Source organism: Serinus canaria, chromosome 3, assembly GCF_022539315.1.
Source record: "Serinus canaria isolate serCan28SL12 chromosome 3, serCan2020, whole genome shotgun sequence".
Classification (NCBI taxonomy): domain Eukaryota; kingdom Metazoa; phylum Chordata; class Aves; order Passeriformes; family Fringillidae; genus Serinus; species Serinus canaria.
In genome coordinates this window covers 105,208,608-105,225,753 of record NC_066316.1, presented here as the reverse complement: position 1 = coordinate 105,225,753, position 17,146 = coordinate 105,208,608, and positions in this window count along the sequence as shown.

Here is a 17,146-nt window from a genome sequence, read left to right as displayed (position 1 = left end):
GTGATGTCTGGAACTTTAAATTTATTGCATGGCTTTATATGTCAAGCAGTTTGGAAGTCCTGAAAACATTGTCCCTTACTGTAAGGCTGTGCAGGATCAGTGTCCAAGAAAGGACTCTCAATGGGGTCAAGCTGAAGAGACTTCAGGGCAAACCCTGTCTCTATGTAAACAGCAGAGACTGGATGGGATCCAAGTATTAAAGGAAGTGTTTAAAGGTTAGTGGTCCTAACAGTAGTAGCAGGGAATCATTAACCAGATTCCAGGGATCCTGGAAATGTGGAATTTCTGAAGTATTGGAAGATTCCTTTTTTTAAGGAAAAGACTTTGAAGCCACCAGTCACAAAGTCTTTCATGAAGTGACATACTGGGGAAAGAAGTAATTTTTCAGGTCAGTCAAGCCATTATTTCTCCATCAGGGAGACTATGTTTTGCTTCTATTTTTTGCAAGAGTTTCTGCATTATTTCAAAATAAATAATAGAATCATAGAAGCATAGAATATGTTGAGTTGGAAGGCACACATCAGGATCATGGAGTCTAACTCCTGGCCCTGCCCAGGTCACCCCAAGAATCCCATCATGTGGCTGAGAGCCTTGCCCAAATCTCTTTCTGAACTCAGACCAGCTTGGTGCTGTGACCATTTCCCTGGGAAGCCTGTTCCACTGCTCAACCACCCTCTGGATGAAAACCCCATAAAATATATATTAAGAACAGAAAAATAATTATATTTAAAACCTGAAAGCCAAAATGTTACATTTCAACACTGTTAAACTATATTCCAAATAATATTATTGAAAAAGATGCTTTTTGTTCTGAAATTAAAAGTAATGAAAATAAGTCAGGGTTCAAAAAATGGACATTTTCTAAGAGTTGCAGCACTGAGATATTTTTAATCTGGCTTTAGTTACTGAAGTTTGACTGCTTTTTGTATTGAAATGAAGAGTTATGAAAAGTTTTGTACCCTGCTTCTTGCCTTTCACTGGTTTTCCAAGAATTCACCATCACCATCATGTACACACTGCATTTTTCTCTGATGAGGTTTGTTTTAGTGAAAGAAAAGAGAAAATAACTAATTGGTTCTTCAGTAATATCTCTTGTAATGATAAATGTCATAATTTGCCAAAGTCCCTGAGTACCATTCTTCCCCTCTCACTGCTAAGAATCTTTTGATCTAAGTAATATCCATGATAATTTAAAAATAAAGTTTTTCAGATGGCATAAAAATCTAAATTTTTTGAAATTAAAATTAAAAGCATTTAGCAAGCAATCCTAAATACATTCCAGTTAACAATTATGTAAGATAATCAAACATCATGCTCTAAAACTCTGGCAATGGGAAGCAGAAGAGGATTTTCTTACTTTTGCATTTTACATAATTATCTATCTTTGTTACAGATGGATTTTTAAAACCTCTTCTCCATTTAAAATATCAAATACTAGTTGCAGGGTAGCAGAGGGGTGGCTAATCCTGTGTGCTTTCATGTGGCTGTAAACCATGGGACACATGGTGAATCAATGGGAGAGATGATTGAAGAGCAATTCACAGACTGGAGATGACAATGGCTCATCATGGATCCTATTTTGGGAATTGGTGGGACTATGTATACAGTCTTTCAAGGTCACCCAGAGATATCAGCTTCATTAGCCCCTTCTGGCTGGGTACTGGCTGTTAGCAGGAGAGGCTGATTACACCCATGGTCCCTGTGCCAGCACGGCCCATTGCTCAGCCCTGGCAAGGAAACCTCACTTCAGCTGCTCAAGAGGTGCATATGGCTCGAGAGCCACATGTTGCTCACTCCTGGCCTAAGCCAATGAGACACAGCACTGGTTTGATTGTCTCAACATCCCCTCATTAACAAGTATCTGCAGATTGATTTTCAGCACACTTTTGATGGAAATTATTTCTCTCAAAAAAATCAACAGTTGTTCAGAGAAAATCCCATATGAGAAGACTTGATTTCTTCTTTATATGCTACAGATCATGGGCTCTTTGGGGCAAGATATGTTCTAACAGCTATTAGTATAAATGAGCCCAGTGCCTGGTGACTTTAGCAAGGAGGGGATGAACACATGCCCAAAACTTTCATGGTTTTTTTCCTTTATTTTTTTTCCTTTTTTTTATTTTTTCTTTCCCCCTTTTTTTCTTTTTTCTTTCCCCCCCCCCCCTTTTTCCTTTTTCTTTCTGCCTTTTTTTTTTTTTTTAATGGGAGTTAAAAATAGAAAGGTTCCCTCATCTATCTAATTCATCAAGGGTACTTTGGAAATCCTGTCACTGGCAGGGGAGGCTTAGATGCTCACACTGAACAGCTTTATCCTTCACTTGAAGCCATTTGTTCATGTAATTGTGTTATCAGCTCATTGACCAGTACACAATGCATATGCAAATGTGTGCTCTTATATTGTAATGACAAAAAGTATAATTCATCTAAAAAATAATTTGAAAATCACATACTCTGAGTATGGTCTGTTGCTGTGGAGACTTGAGGGTGCTTGACTGTCTCTGCTCCACTGTCTGTGTTAAACCAAACCTGTGTACTCCATGACTGAATTACTCTTGTGTCTTTGGTTTCCAGAGGGACAGAGTTAAGAGTTGCCTGCCTAAGAAATGCTTGGCTGAATAATAAATCATGGAAGCTCAAGCTGCAGTGACAGGCACTCATGTCTTTCCTTTTGCACGACAATGACCAGCTGAGTGGAACAGTGATAATCTCTTTTGGTAACGCTGCTACTGCATAAGGAAGGCTGATATGATGGATGTACACTGGAGTCTCTGATCTTCCAGTGGGCCTGTGAATGCACCACAACAGATACAACTCTCTTGGCTATCCAAGGTTAGGAGGCAGAGGGCACAGTGTCACCTGTATGGGCTAGAATGTCCTGTTTCTCACAAAACCCAGTAGCATTGCTTCTTCCAACTCCAGCATTGCTGATAACTCATTGCTGTTCAGAGATTATTCAAGTGTTCAGAGTTAAAGCTGCAGGACACATTTTTGGTTAATGTAAACTGGCCAGGTGCCCATCAAGAGATGCCTACTATTATAAGTTTGTTGGTAGGATGATTCTGTATGGTCTGCTCTGGTCTTCACATTCTATAAATGACACCTTTGACAGAGCAAGTTAGCACATGGCTTTCACTGGTGACATGCACCTGTCCACAGATGTTGAGAAATTTTAGGCCTGTTCTCTTTTTGGATGGGAAAAGAACCTTGACAAAAGCAGGAAACTTAGTTTGGCACCCTTTAGTGACCTGAGAGATAGGAAGTTCCTGATACAAACCACTCAGATCTCACTCTCGGGTTGTCTGCTTTGTTGTATCCAAAGGAAACATATCTATGCTTGAACAGTTTGGGGTAGAACTGTTCAGAAGTCTACTTTTGAAACAATGACTAAAAGGAAAAAATCAAAGATAAAAACAGGTAAACAAGCAAAGAATGAGCTGTAGCAGGCTGCCAGATTTAAGTCACAGCCGTGAAGTCCTGCAAGGGGCAGAAGTGCTTCTTTTCATCTCAGGAGCAACCATATGCCTAATTGTATAGTCAGCACAGCATAGCCCTGGATGTGCTTGCAGCAGATATGCCAGGTTTTGTGCTTTGCCTGGAGTGAACTGTGCTGTTTACCAAGTGAACACATATATTCACACTCACACACACTCTGAGCTGGAAATGCTGGCCATTGCAGCCAGTGGAGGTGAGGAGTACCTGTGGAACAGCACAGAAGGTGGCCAGTGAGTAATGTGGAGACTGTTCTGAGCAGAGGGAAGCATATAGAGAGAGCATGAGGATGCCTGGTGCAGATAAATGGGCAGAAGAACTTCACAGAAAGGGTGATTGAGCATTGGAATGGACTGCCCAGGGAGGTGGTGGAATTACCATCCCTAGAGCTGTTTAAGGAATGACTGAATGTGGCACTCAGTGCCATGGTCCGGTTGACAAGGTGGTGTTGGTTCACAGTTTGGACTTGATCTCAAAGGTCTTTTCCAACCTCTGTGATTACTGGATGAAGTTATTTAAAGCTTGCTGAAAAGAGTCTCAAGGTGCGCAGAACCTGCCGAATGTTCAAGAAACAGCTGGAAAATATCTCTGTCACCTTTCAGCTCTTTCACTTTTTCTGGTACTGACATCTCCTCCTTCGTTACTGTAAAGTACAAAAATACAACTTTTTGGTTTCTTTTTCAATATGTATTGTAAAGGCCCCTGATGGCCAGAAACCTTAATTGCAAGCAATTATTGAAGATAAAATGTATGTAAAAAACAACAAAAAAAGTTATAGAGTGCATAAGATATATGCTTCCTGGCAAGGTTTTAGGGCAAAATTTTACTTTTGACATTTTCTTTAAGTTGTATAACTTTAAATATCTGTCATGCAGTAGGCAGTCTCTTTAAATGACTATTATTTTTAATTAAATGCTGAAATCTTGGCTGGGAATCAAAACATGTTTTTGAATTTTCAGGCTTTTTTTAGGGTTCTTAAGTAAGATCTCAGCATTGTAATTTTTGACAGGTCTTTTTGAAAATCCCAGTGTGGATAGTGTTATCTCAGCCAAATTAATTCCTAGAGTAATTCAGTTTGATTCATTAAGGACTTAGCCCTTGTGAGATTTTTTTGGCACGTCCATTGCCTTAGAGACATAACTGTAGAATTAAGTGTATGTAAACTTTTGATCACCTACAAATTAAATTTTATCCTTACCAGTGTTATTGTTGTTTTCCAAGCATTTGATGATCTGTGTAATAATGCCACTTGAGAGAGATGGGAATTTCATGTATGTGCCTTTAAAAGAAGTTATGTCTTTTTCAGTTTAATCTCTGGAGCAACAATGTTCCATTCCTGAGCAAGGCATACATTCTAACTTTACCTACTGATGTTTTTTGAAACATTAGATGTTAGAATTTTTTTTTAATTTTAATGAGTCCTTATTTGCTTTTCTCTCTCTTCTTCATAGGGCCAGGGGCAAGGAGAAAAGGTGAAAATCAGCTCTGCTGAGGGATGGGTAGGCAAGCTCCCATCCTACTAAACTCAGTGGGAGGGTTGCTACGGATGTGAATAGGTCTCTCTCTGATGCACACAGCTCTCCTGTAACATTCAGCAGGTATCCCAGCAAGTCAGTACAAGCTTTGGGCAGAAATGCATAATAGGGAGAGAATGCATTTTTAAAATGTTCCTTTATTTTTACTCTTTTAAAATTACATTGCTTATAGAAGGCAACAGACAGAATATACAGTCTGTTCTGTGTGTCTGTGAATAACTGCTGTGATTCCTGCTAGAAGCACTCACACAACAGAAAACCAAGAATGCCCTCATAAAAACTCTTTAATTTCCCGTCCCTCTCTTTTTTCCTCAGAGTGCCTTCATGTTCTTTTGATGGAAGCTAACTGGAATGAAATATTGAAAAGAGTTAAAAATGGGTAACTTCTTTTCCCAAACTCAGAAAAAAAGAGATTTTAAATCTGTGAAAGATGATTTTGACCATCTAGCTTGACTCCTACAAAGTACAGAACATGGCGTTGTCAACCCTGTAAAGGTACCTGTAACCTGTGCTGGACTAAGGTAGAGCTTCCAGAAATACATCTTGACTTTATTTGGAGACATCAGACAATGTAGGATCCACAACCTTGTTTGACAGCCTATTTCATTATTCATATTGTTAGAATGTGGTGCTATGTTGTTAATAATACCAGATCCACCCATTGCTTTGGAAGTAGTTACTGTCTGTATACTCTGCTACATGACTGTCTTCCCTTGGAGTCTGAAGCCTTAATTTGAAAATATCTGTGCCACGGATAATCCATTCAGGACAGGATTTATGGAGATCCAGTGGGGTGCCAGTTTCTGCTAATTAGTGTAGGAGTTAGAAGCCAGAGAAAACCACAGGATCTGCCTGTCCGGCTGCTGGAGTAGAGAATATCCTTTTCTTCACACTGATGCTGAGCTTCTCTGCTCCTGGAGACTGTCATTAACAAGTTACAAAAAGTTTCTACCTCCATAGCCTGAAATCTTGTGAAAATGGTTTCTCTGGCATATTTGCAGTCCAGTGAAAGAGCTTTCTTGTTTCACTTCCTGCTTATCTGCACTGCTTGGGGAGAGGGGGTAAAAATGAAGTTATGGTTGGGCAGAAACAATGGAGTTTGGAATAACAGCATCTACCTGATTCCTAGAATCAGTACTTTGGAGCTCCAATGGGGAAAATAAATTTTGGAAATTAAAGGAGAAAAAAATGTTTTATAGGCAGCTGTGCATGTGCTAAGATCCCAAAGGGAACAATTGACTTCTGCAAATCAGAGAAGAAATGTATTTTTCAGGCTATAGTTAAGAAGAAAAGGGGAACAGAAAAAATTTTTCTCCAGCTGAAAAACAGTCCACTTTTCAGGTGGCTGTTTGGAGTACACGGGAAAACAACTATTTTCATTAAAAACCCAACAAAACAGGAAGCAAAGCAGATATACTAGGAAAATGCAGTAGTAATGGAGTGGGAAAAGACTTAATTCTGAACTGAATTACGAGGACTCATCTCACCACTGCAGAGGTGATGGGGATTGCAGGCAGCAATATCAATGAGACCTCTTATCTGATACAATGCAGCACAGAGCAGGAGCTGCTCTGTATGTGCTGTGCTTGAGGTAGCCTTAGACACAAACTGGAGAGGAAGGCTGCCCAGCCTCATTCCCTGTGTTTTCCATGGAAAGGAGATGAGATGATAACATTTAGTCCATTAGTGTGTGTTGTGGAGGAGGATGCTATCCTCCCAAGACAAAGTTGGAAGGTAGTTTTGATCTGTTTGCCTAAAACATTCCAGCTTATGCAGCATCTCAGGTACACCCTCGAAGCTCTGTGCTGCCATACCAGTATTACTTCTAGCCTGTTTTCTAATATGATATGAACTTTTTCCCTGTTAAAACATAAACTAGCTAATGAAATTTTTGGGTGGAAAGTGAGCGATGTGTAGCTTCTCAGTGTTGCTGCCTTTTGAATGGAAAAAAATGTTTTTGGCATCTACTGGTGGTCACGCTTCCTTTGCAGTCATTTTGGTTCTCTTCTGATGCCTTAAGTTTTAGCTTTCATATTTTCCAGATTCTGTACTCCATTTGTGTATAACTCTGGACTTTATATGAAGTGTTAGCAAGTTCTCCTAACAATTTAGTCAGACAAAATAATCCTTTTCCATCCTAAGAACCAAGGACACCATTGCAGCTTCAGGCCCAAAATGTTTCAACAACAGTGAACTGGACAATTAGCCCCAATATGTAAATGGAGCACAAGTTGTAAAAGTGTGAAAATGTGTGACCTCTCATCCATCTTGGGCAGAGCCATAGGCCAGGTTGTTGTACTGCCCAGGGTGTATCCTTTGAAGGCCTTTTAATAAATACCTACTTTATTCCCATAACACTGTCCAGACTCTGTTCTAAGTAGCCTCTCAAGGCATTGGTTTTTGGCAACTCTGCCAGGACTCAAACCTGGAACCTTTGAATTAGAAGTCCAATGAGCCAGCTTGATTGGCAGTCAATTCTTAGAGGTTCAGGTTCAAATATACTCACATTTGTCTCTCCACTGGCATGAGTCAGCTCTTGCTTCCATCCATAGCTAGATGAAGCTCCCCTTTCCTGTCCTGGTTCTTCCCCTCATTTCTTCACAGTTGCTGTTGGCAGGTGACATGGAACCTGCAGGAGCAGCCTGGGAAGTTACTCCTTGCTGATGAGGTGGTAAAATACTATCTAGCAATGGAAACAATTTTTTCCACAGTATGATTTACGCTCTTTGTTTTTGATTGTTTCTCCTGGTGTCACCTTGGCCCGTGAACATGTGGGTGACCTCTTCATCACAGCCTTTGAGATAGTGATGAGACTTACTTAATCATCAGTTCCTTAATAAAACTGTCTTAATAAAGCTTCTTATAATAAACAGTCTTCATAAAACTGCTCTGTAGTGATATACGTATGTCCAAGACATAATCAGAGCTCCTACTATGTGCATTGTCATTGCCAAAGATTTCTTCAGCAGAATACCCTTGTGATGGCTGGGATCATGCTCACCACTCATGGCACCTGCCAGGGATATTTCAGCAGCTCCTGCTGATGAGACAGAATTCAGGTCCAAGGCAGTTAATAACAGGGCCACTGTAGCCACAGGGGAGTGGGCATGGCAGAAGAGGCAGACCTACAAAAAGAAATCAGACTATTCAGTGGGTGAGCAGGAATTGGAGAGCTCAGAGGTTGGTATCAGTCAAGCATCTATCAGTTAATAACAGCTAAAGTAACCTACAATTTATTTTCTGCATTTTTCACTAAACCAGCCTTCACTCTGTTACATCTCTTCATCAGACCCTTTCTGTGTTCTGCAAGGCTTTTCAAATTTGGTCAGTACCTCACTGGTTTTTAAAGGTTATCCTCTGATAACCATCAGTGAGTTATCAAACCACATAGTAATTTAACTGGGAAGAAAAGGCAAGTGAATTGTAGCAGTGAGGCACAGAACAGTATGGAAAGGCAGGAGATGGGGTGAATGAATCATCAATGGCACGCAGCTGCCAAGGCAGTACTTGGACTGTGCACCTCCTAAACTCTGCCACACATAACTTCTTCACACAGTCTGGGATTGCAGGCAATTTGCATCATCCCAAACTGCAGTTTATTGCTGCTTTCCCTTCGAGGGTCTTGGAAGGTAATCCCCCACTTTCTACAGACTGTAGAAGACTTTCTACAGACTGTTCTCTTATTGCAGGTGGGAACATGGATTTGAGCCACTGTTGCATGTGCAGCCTGGGAGGTGGCTGGTACTCCTTCCATGGTCTGGACTGAGTTGCTCCTGGTGCTTGTAAAAGGGAAAATCATCAACCACCTCTTCACACTGGAATTGTCATACCGTTCTTGAAAAAGTGCCTGAAATACAGCTATCCTCTTTGCTTCCTATCACTAGATTTAATGACATTTAATATTTCTGCCACTATCTCTTGCAGAACAGAACAAGAAAGCAGCATAATGCTATCTAAGCATGATGCAAACAGAACACATTTATTTATTTCTGTTCATTAATTAGACTGCTGTAATGCAGCCAGTTTCTCAGCCAGTTTTTCAATAGCAGTAGGTTTTCATTCATCTAATAATGATTTTATGACTTGCAAAATGGCACAGAGTAAAATTTCACATGATGAACGTGTCTGCCTGTCTTCTTTGGTGGCTTGAGTTTCTGGACACACAGGAATAGAGAGAGCTCAGTGGAGAAATAAACTTGAATTATTGGGTCTTGGCTGTAAACTCAGAGCTGGGAGCTTATTCTATCTGACTTTGTGTGCCGGCATCATTCTTTCTGGTGCCCACTGGATAGTGAAATCAAAGCAAAATCTCAGCAAGCCAGAGAAAAGAGAATGAATAGAGAAGGGAGATCAACAGAAGAGCTGTTAACACTTCTTTGCATATTTTAATGGTAAATGGCCATCGTCTGACTTCTTATATATTACAGTTGCATTTTAGCCAAGCATTTTACAATTGAATCCAGGAGCTGCCGGTTTGAGCCACCTTTCAAAGCACATTTTCCACAAAGGAAACAACAGGTGTAAATCTGGTACCCTTCATAGTTTGTTCCAATGGCTAATCACTCTCACTGTGCTTTATTTCTCATTTGAATTCATCTGGCTTTAGCTCCCATCCACTGATTCTTGTTATGACTCTCTGCTAGATTGGTTTAATTTTACTTCCCACACCCTGTTCCTTTCAGATTTATTGGCCAAGTTCTTCTAAAAATAGAATAAAAGCAAAAACAGTTGGCAGAGAGGAAGGAGAGTCGCGCGCTTCCCTGGGCCCGGGTCCGGTCGGGCGTTGCCGGCCGGCTTGGCCGGCCGGCCGGCCGTCCTGGCCGGCCGGCCGGCCGCGGCTGGCCGTCCGGCCGGCAACTTGCCTGCCGGCCGTGCCGGCCGTCCTTCCTTCCGCACTGACCTCCTTCCCGTTCCTTACCGGCCTTACCTCCCGGCAGTCCGTCCGTCACTGCCTGCCTGCCGTCCTCCCGTTCCTCGCCTTCCTTACGTCTCCCGGCCCTGCCGTCCGGACCTTCCTTCCGGCCCTCGTCCGTCTGCCTGATCCGTCACGGCCAGGCGCCTGCCGTCCTGCAGCTGGCCGTCCGGACGTCCGGCCGGCCGTCCTTCTTTCAGCTACGCGCGGCCTGTCGGGGAGGTCTGTTTTTCTGTCTCTTCTTTGGCTGGCGTGCTTGCGTGCGTTATCTTTCTTGTCTTTCTTTTCTTTCCTTTTCGCTGTCTGTCCGGGTCGCTTCCGTTCCGTGCCCTTCCGGTGCGGCTTCCGGTGTGTGCCGCGGCTTTCTTAGCTTGCTCTCCTTCCGCCGGCGGCCTGCAGCTCTGCCTTCCGTCCTTCCCTGGCCCGCCGGCCGGTCCTGTCCGGCCTCCCTGCCTTCCGTCCTTCCGTCCGCTCCGCCGGGCCTGCCGTCGTCCGTGCCTGCCGTCCCCCCGTGTCCCTTCCTTCCTGCCTTCCTTCACTTCCTTCCCTTCCTTCGCTTCCTTTTCCCGTTAGGCCTGCACGTTCCGGCCTCGTCCGTCCTGCGGCGTCCCGGCCGGCCAGGCGCGGGCCCTGTGCCAGGCGTCGTCCTCGCCTTCCTGCCTTCCTTCCCGGCCGGCCCCTGCCCCGTCCGTCCGTGCCTTCATGGCCGGCAGGCGGGCGGCCGGCTGGCCGTGCCGTTGCGGGCGTGTCTCTTGCTCGTCTGTGCGTGCGGGCGGCACGGCCGGGCTTCACCGCGAGGGAGAAGAGAGGAAGGGAGGGACCTCTCTTCCTGTTTTCCTGACGCAGCCATTCCATTGAAAACCATCTTGACATAGCATTCAGGGCAGTCAAAGCCTAGAAGTTCTGACCTGAATCAAGATTAATATTGGCCATCACCCTAGACTCATACCTGTTTTTTTCACCCTTCACATCGCCACATTCTTTCTGTTTTTTGCTGTCCGTTCGCGGTTTTTTCGCCCCATTCTCATAGCACAGGACTTTGTTCGGCTTTCCTAGCCACTCATAACGGGTCAAAGTGTTTTACCCCACCTTCCTATCACTCCCGGCCCCGCTTTTTTGCGCTTGGCTGCCTGCCCCTTCCCTGCCTTCCTGCTATCTTTTTCCCCGCACTTGGGCCTGTTCTTTGCCCCCTTGTGTCTCTTTTTGTTACCGCGGAGGGGCTTTCTTTCCTGGGCAGGTTAAGAAGAGTACTCATCATGGACGTTTTATAAAAACCAGCCTTATCCAACACCATGTCCGCAAGTCCTGTTCAGTGGCCCTTCTTCCCCCTTCTCTGACAGGTGTCTAACATGATGTGTCATCCCCTGTGAAGTCCGAGGGCTCAAGATAGTCGCCCATCGAACAAAGCTTTCCCCCAAGGGAACCTTTTCTCCATCTCTTAGTGAAATTAAGAAGCCAATCTTTCGTCCTCTGCTGATCTCACTCTGGCCTGAGTGCTGTGGTGGAAGGGCACACCTGAGAGAAACCCTTCAGTACCTCTGTTATAATTATAACAATTTTAGTTGTTCCGGACTGCGGAAGAGACTGTGAGATAAGCTGTGGTATTTTTGCTCTACTGGGTCCATGTAACCTAAGCAAAGCCATCTGCACTTGTGAACAAGAGTCCCATGACAAATGGCCTCTGTTTATCTGTGAAAAGCTGTTAATGAGGCTCCATATGTCTCAAATCGGTCAGTCACAAATTCGAGACACACAAACAAATTTTTAAAAAAAAAAAAAAAAAATGGGGGTGGCTTGTTTATGCTCAAGGGACTGCATTGGGCTTATTACTATGGGCCCAGGTTCTGACAACTGGCACTGGGGGTGGAGGTCGCTGGGGTAGGGTGACTGTTTCCTGATCTGAAGCCTAGAGCGAAGCCAAGGTTTGCAGAGAGAGTACACACGCTTTTATTTTAAATAATCAACTGTTGGAACAAGTAGAGGAGGTGTCCGGACACCGACTGTGCTTTTTGCTGCCAAAACTTGAACTATTGTTTTCCCTGTTTGTGTGAGTTTCCTCCCTTAATAAAAGGCCTTCGCTTTCCAAATGTTTCCTAGTCCTAATACCCCCTTCAGTTCCAGTTTTGGCTTCAGTAAGTAGGGGGTTTTCATGAAAAGAGCTAAGAAGGTCACATCTGTCATGTTCTACAATGCTGTAAACATCTAGTCTTTTGTCATAACAATAGTCCACCTGCCAGGGCCAGAGATAACCTTACTACCAATGAACTGTTTTTCCCTTTGTGCATTTTTGCAAGACGACTTTTGGAACCACATTTTGTTTTCCGTTCCTGAGTTCATGTTCCCATTACAACAAGGAGGAATTCTGTTGTTCATAGCTTACGACTTCATACAGCAACTGCCATGAGCAGCCACAAGCTGCACTATGATTTCTAGCTTAGAGTAGGTTATTTTATGAGCAAGCGACCAATTTCAATCAATCTACATGGTATTTTGATGCAACGTTTTACTGGTAAGTCCTACTTATCTGGCAACAGATGCGTCATTGTTTCGTTGGCCCACCTTCACGTCGCAGCATCCCAGTAGCTCAAGCGTTGGGAATATTAAAGGGATTCAGCCTTCTTTGGTGAGGTTTATGTCCTCACAGACACTGCTTAGAGCAAAAAAGGTTTGTGTCATTCCCTGGGGCCGAGCAAAAGCCACAAAGAATGAGAACTTAGCCAAGGCTGTCCATCAGTCTGGATATATCATTTGGTTTTTCTTCTCCAGACACAAAGAAAGCCACAGATATTGAAAAGCCCCTGGCTTCCTTGAAGTGGTTAGTGGGCCTTGTATGATTTTTTTCCATTGTGTTTTTCACAGTAGAGAGATTGGTGAACTCTTGTCTGGCTAGTTTTGCTGGGGCGAAGCAGAATTCATTGAACCATCTTGACAGCATTCAGGGCAGTCAAACCTAGAGTTCTGACATGAATCAAGATTAATATTGCCATCAAAAGACTCATAAATGTTTTTCACATCTGCCACATCTTCTGTTTTTGCCTTAGAGTGCCCATTCTAGCACAGGAAGTTCGGCTTCTAGGCACTCATAAGGTCAAAGTGTTAAAAAATTAATTATAATAACTGAAAAGATTTTTTGAGATTGGCTCATGACATCCCTGCATTCATGATTATTTTTCAAAGCCTTGGAATTTATTTGAACATTGTGTATTTTTTTAAAGAGGGCTTTTTTCAGGGCAGGTTAAGAAGGAATCATGAAGTTTTAAACAGCTATCCAACACCAGTCCCAAATCCTGTTCAGTGCCCTTCTTCCCCCTTCTCTGACAGGTGTCTAACATGATGTGTCATCCCTGTGAAGTCAGGGCTCAATATAGCCCATAGAACAAAGCTGTTCCCCCAGACCTTGTCTCCATCTCTTAGTGAAATTAAGCCATCTTCTCTTGATCTCTGGCCTGAGGGCTGTGGTGGAAGGGCACACCTGAAGAAGAACCCTTCAGTACCTCTGTTATAACAATTTTAGTTGTTCCGGTACTGGAAGAGACTGTGAGATAAGCTGTGTATTTTGCTACTGTCATGTACATAAGCAACCATATGCACTTGAAACAAGAGTCCAATGACAATGGCTCTGTTATCTTTGAAAGCTTTTAATGAGCTCCATATGTCTAGCAATCTGCAGCACAAATTCGAGACACAAATTAAAATGTGGCTTTTTATCTCAAGGACTCATTGGCTTATTACTATGGGCCATGTTCTGACACTGGGAGGTGGATGTCTCTGGGTAGTGTGACTGGTTCCTGATCTGAAGCCTATAGCAAGCCAAGGTTTGCAGAGATAGGTAACAGCTTTTATTAAATCAACTGTTGGAAAAAGTAGAGGAGGTGTCAGGAGCACAGACTTTGCTGCCAAAACTTGACTATTTTTTTCCCTGTTTGTGTTAGTTTCCTTAATAAGGCCTCTCTTTCCAAATTTTTCCTAGTCCTATACCTTCAGATCATTTTGGCTTCAGTAATAAGGGTTTCATGAAAAGAGCTAAGAAGGTCACACTGTCATTTCTATAATGCTGTAAACATCTAGTCTTGCATAAAAATAGACCAACTTCCATTTCCAGAGATAAACTTATACCAATGACTGTTTTCTTTGTGCATTTTTGCAAGACTAGTTTTGGAACCAAATTTTGTTTCCTGAGTTCATGTCCAATTACAACAAGGAGGAATTCTGTTTTGCATATCTTACAGCACTGTCATGAGCAGCCACAAGATGAATATGATTTCTAGCTTAGAGTAGGTTATTTTAGCAATCTACCAATTTCATCAATCTACATGGAATTTGATGCAACGTTTACTGGTAAAGTCTTTACTGGCAACAGATGTTCATTGTTTCTTTGGCCACCTTCAGTCGCAGCATCCCAGTCTCAAGCTTTGGGAATATTAAAGGGATGTCAGCCTTCTTTGTGAGGTTATGTCCTCACAACACTGCTATAGCAAAGGTTTGTCATTCTTGTGGCCTAGGCAAAAGCACAAAGAATGAGAACTTAGCCAAGGATGTCCATCAGTCTGGAATAATCTTTGGTTTCTCCAGACACAAAAGAAGCCACAGATATTTAAGCCACTGGCTTCCTTGAAGTGGTAGTGGCTGTAGATTTTTTCCAGTGTTTTTCACAGTAGAGAGATTGGTGAAATCTGGCTATTTTGCTTGGGCATTTAGCTTCAGCCAAAGGCTAAGTGACCTCTTCTGCTTCTTGTTGATAGGGTGAAATAACCTCAATTTGCTTTATACAAGAAATTGCCTTGAGATTATCTAATGAAGGTATTATTATTATCATTATTATGAAGTGAATGGGAAAAGCATTTGGATAATTGGCAGATGAGAAAATGAGAACAGTGAACAGTTACAACTCTGAGGCCCCTTGGCAACAGATACCTTCTTAAGTGTATGTGAAACAGGCAGCTGCCTTGATCAGCACAGACCTCTCTGCTGGAGAGGCAGCTTCCTCTAGAAGCGTAATTGTGAATTTAAATGCACAGGAATCAAGAAACAGAAATAACAAGGTTCTTGATTTCCACCCCTCCCACTAACTAATATGCATTTACTGCTAATTAACTTAGAGGTATAGACCGCATTCCCTGGCAGGTATTTGTCTCCTACTATTTGTTATGATGAATAGCAAAGGAAACACTTTTTCCATTTGAATTAATGTGTCCCTGTTTTGTTTTTCTGTGTATTTTTTTTTTAACCCACCATTTGTTTTATTGCTAGAAAAATATGTTCAGAATTTCTATGGAGGGATTATCTTTCTGTGGCTCCACTGAAACACAGGAGCAAAAGATGAACCAAATGTTTTAGAATGAATGCTTAAAGCAATCTTAAGCCCTTTCTGTGCAACTGCCACTCCACTCTCAGGAGCTGAGTAATTACATCAGGCAGGTGACAGCCTTTCAGTGCTGCTCTGCCAGGGAGGGTGATGACTGGTGTGAGGTCAGCTAACATCCCAGCGTGCTGAGGTTGGGTCCTTGCTGCCACTAGTGATGCTTTTTTCCATCCTGGGAAGCTACACTTGTCACATGTTCTGAATGCACATCCAGTGCTTTTTGTTTTACTAATTTTTTTAAAATTTCTATTTGTTTATTTAGTCTGACTTTTAAACATGGGGCTCAGGTGCCATTTTTTTATCCATAATGTATTCCACCTGGCCTCTGACTGCTGTGCCAGGAGGTTATAGAGCTCCCCAAGGTGCCATGTCATGTCAGCAGCCTGGTGCAGATCTACCCAGCACCATCCCAAGAGCTAGAAGGAACCAGAGGCACCGATTTAGATAACTGATTTTATTTCTCTGAGTATTTTCTGGCATCACATATTTATCCTCCCCAAAATATTCTTGTTACTTCTCTCATTGGCTTACGGACTAAGTTTTCTGAAGAAAATGGAAAAAACAATCTAATTTTAATATTTTTTCTTATAGGAAAATATATATTTTTATTCTTAGTAGGGACATTGTTTGTAAATAGGGGATGTGGACCAAGTAGGCAAACTCATTATATATTCCTTTCCTCCTCCTTTCATGTTCTTGTGATTTTTGTTTTATTCAGAAAGCCTTTGTTGTCCAAAGTTACACATTATTGTGCTTCCAGTGAAGCCTGGGAATGAAGGACAGTAAATTTTGTGTCTTCTAATGAGATAGGAAGCATGATCGAATGTGTAGGGACTGTGGCACTGCATGGTAGCTGCTGAAATGACTGCTAGGGAAGGCAATTTTCTACTTCATGTCCCTTTTCTCCATTCCTACTCATTTATATAGGCTGTAAGTTCTTACCATGTTCCTATGAATCTACACAATGCCTTATACAACATCACTTTGGTAGGGTCCTGTAGAGCCCCTTGTCAGAAGATATAATATATACCTGCAAAGAAATGGCAATAAATTCTAATAGCAGTTAGTGCTGCATGAGTGTTTCACAGAGGCACTGATTGTTCTTTCATTACACTGAGAAAAAGAAACATCCAGTCAATCAACACCATGAGTTCAAGGCCTGGCTATCAGCACTAATAATGTCACTTGTTGCCAAACAGAAGCAGAAACCTGTCAGAGGAGGTGGATGGCTACAACCCACCTCTGAAGTGACCCGACATGACACAGCCCACATCATTTTCCCATATGAGCTTTTCAGAGTGCTTTTATTAATTTATTTTTTTATTTTTGTCCCTGAGGATAAACCACTGTTAAAATAAACCACAAAAGCCACAACCCTCGTAGCTCTCATTTGCCTCCTGCAGTCTGATCACAGGAATAAAGTATGAGAGCGTGAAGCACCTCTCTAGTCAAGCTGAAAGAGAAGGAGCTGACAAGCCAGGGAAATGTTCTCCTGTAACCTTGAACTTGTATTCACTTCCCTCTGAAAACAAGATGTCTCAAGGCAGACAGAGGTGGAGGTGAAGTACTTCACAACATCAATACCATGTTATAAATACCTCAGAACTGTGGTAGCCTGAAGGTTTTGTGGGCTCCATGGAATTTAAAATCAACCTACCACAGAGGGGTTTTTTTAACAGTAAAAAAAAAAATCCAAGTTCAGCTTGTTGCAATTATAAATTGCTGGAAAAAGAGGGCTGAACAAAGGAATAACTCCTGTTCAGTGATTCAGTACTTCAGCTGACAGAGAGCTGAGCCAATAATCCGGGTGTTACTCTGGAGAACTGGGGTAGAACTGAGGAGCTACAC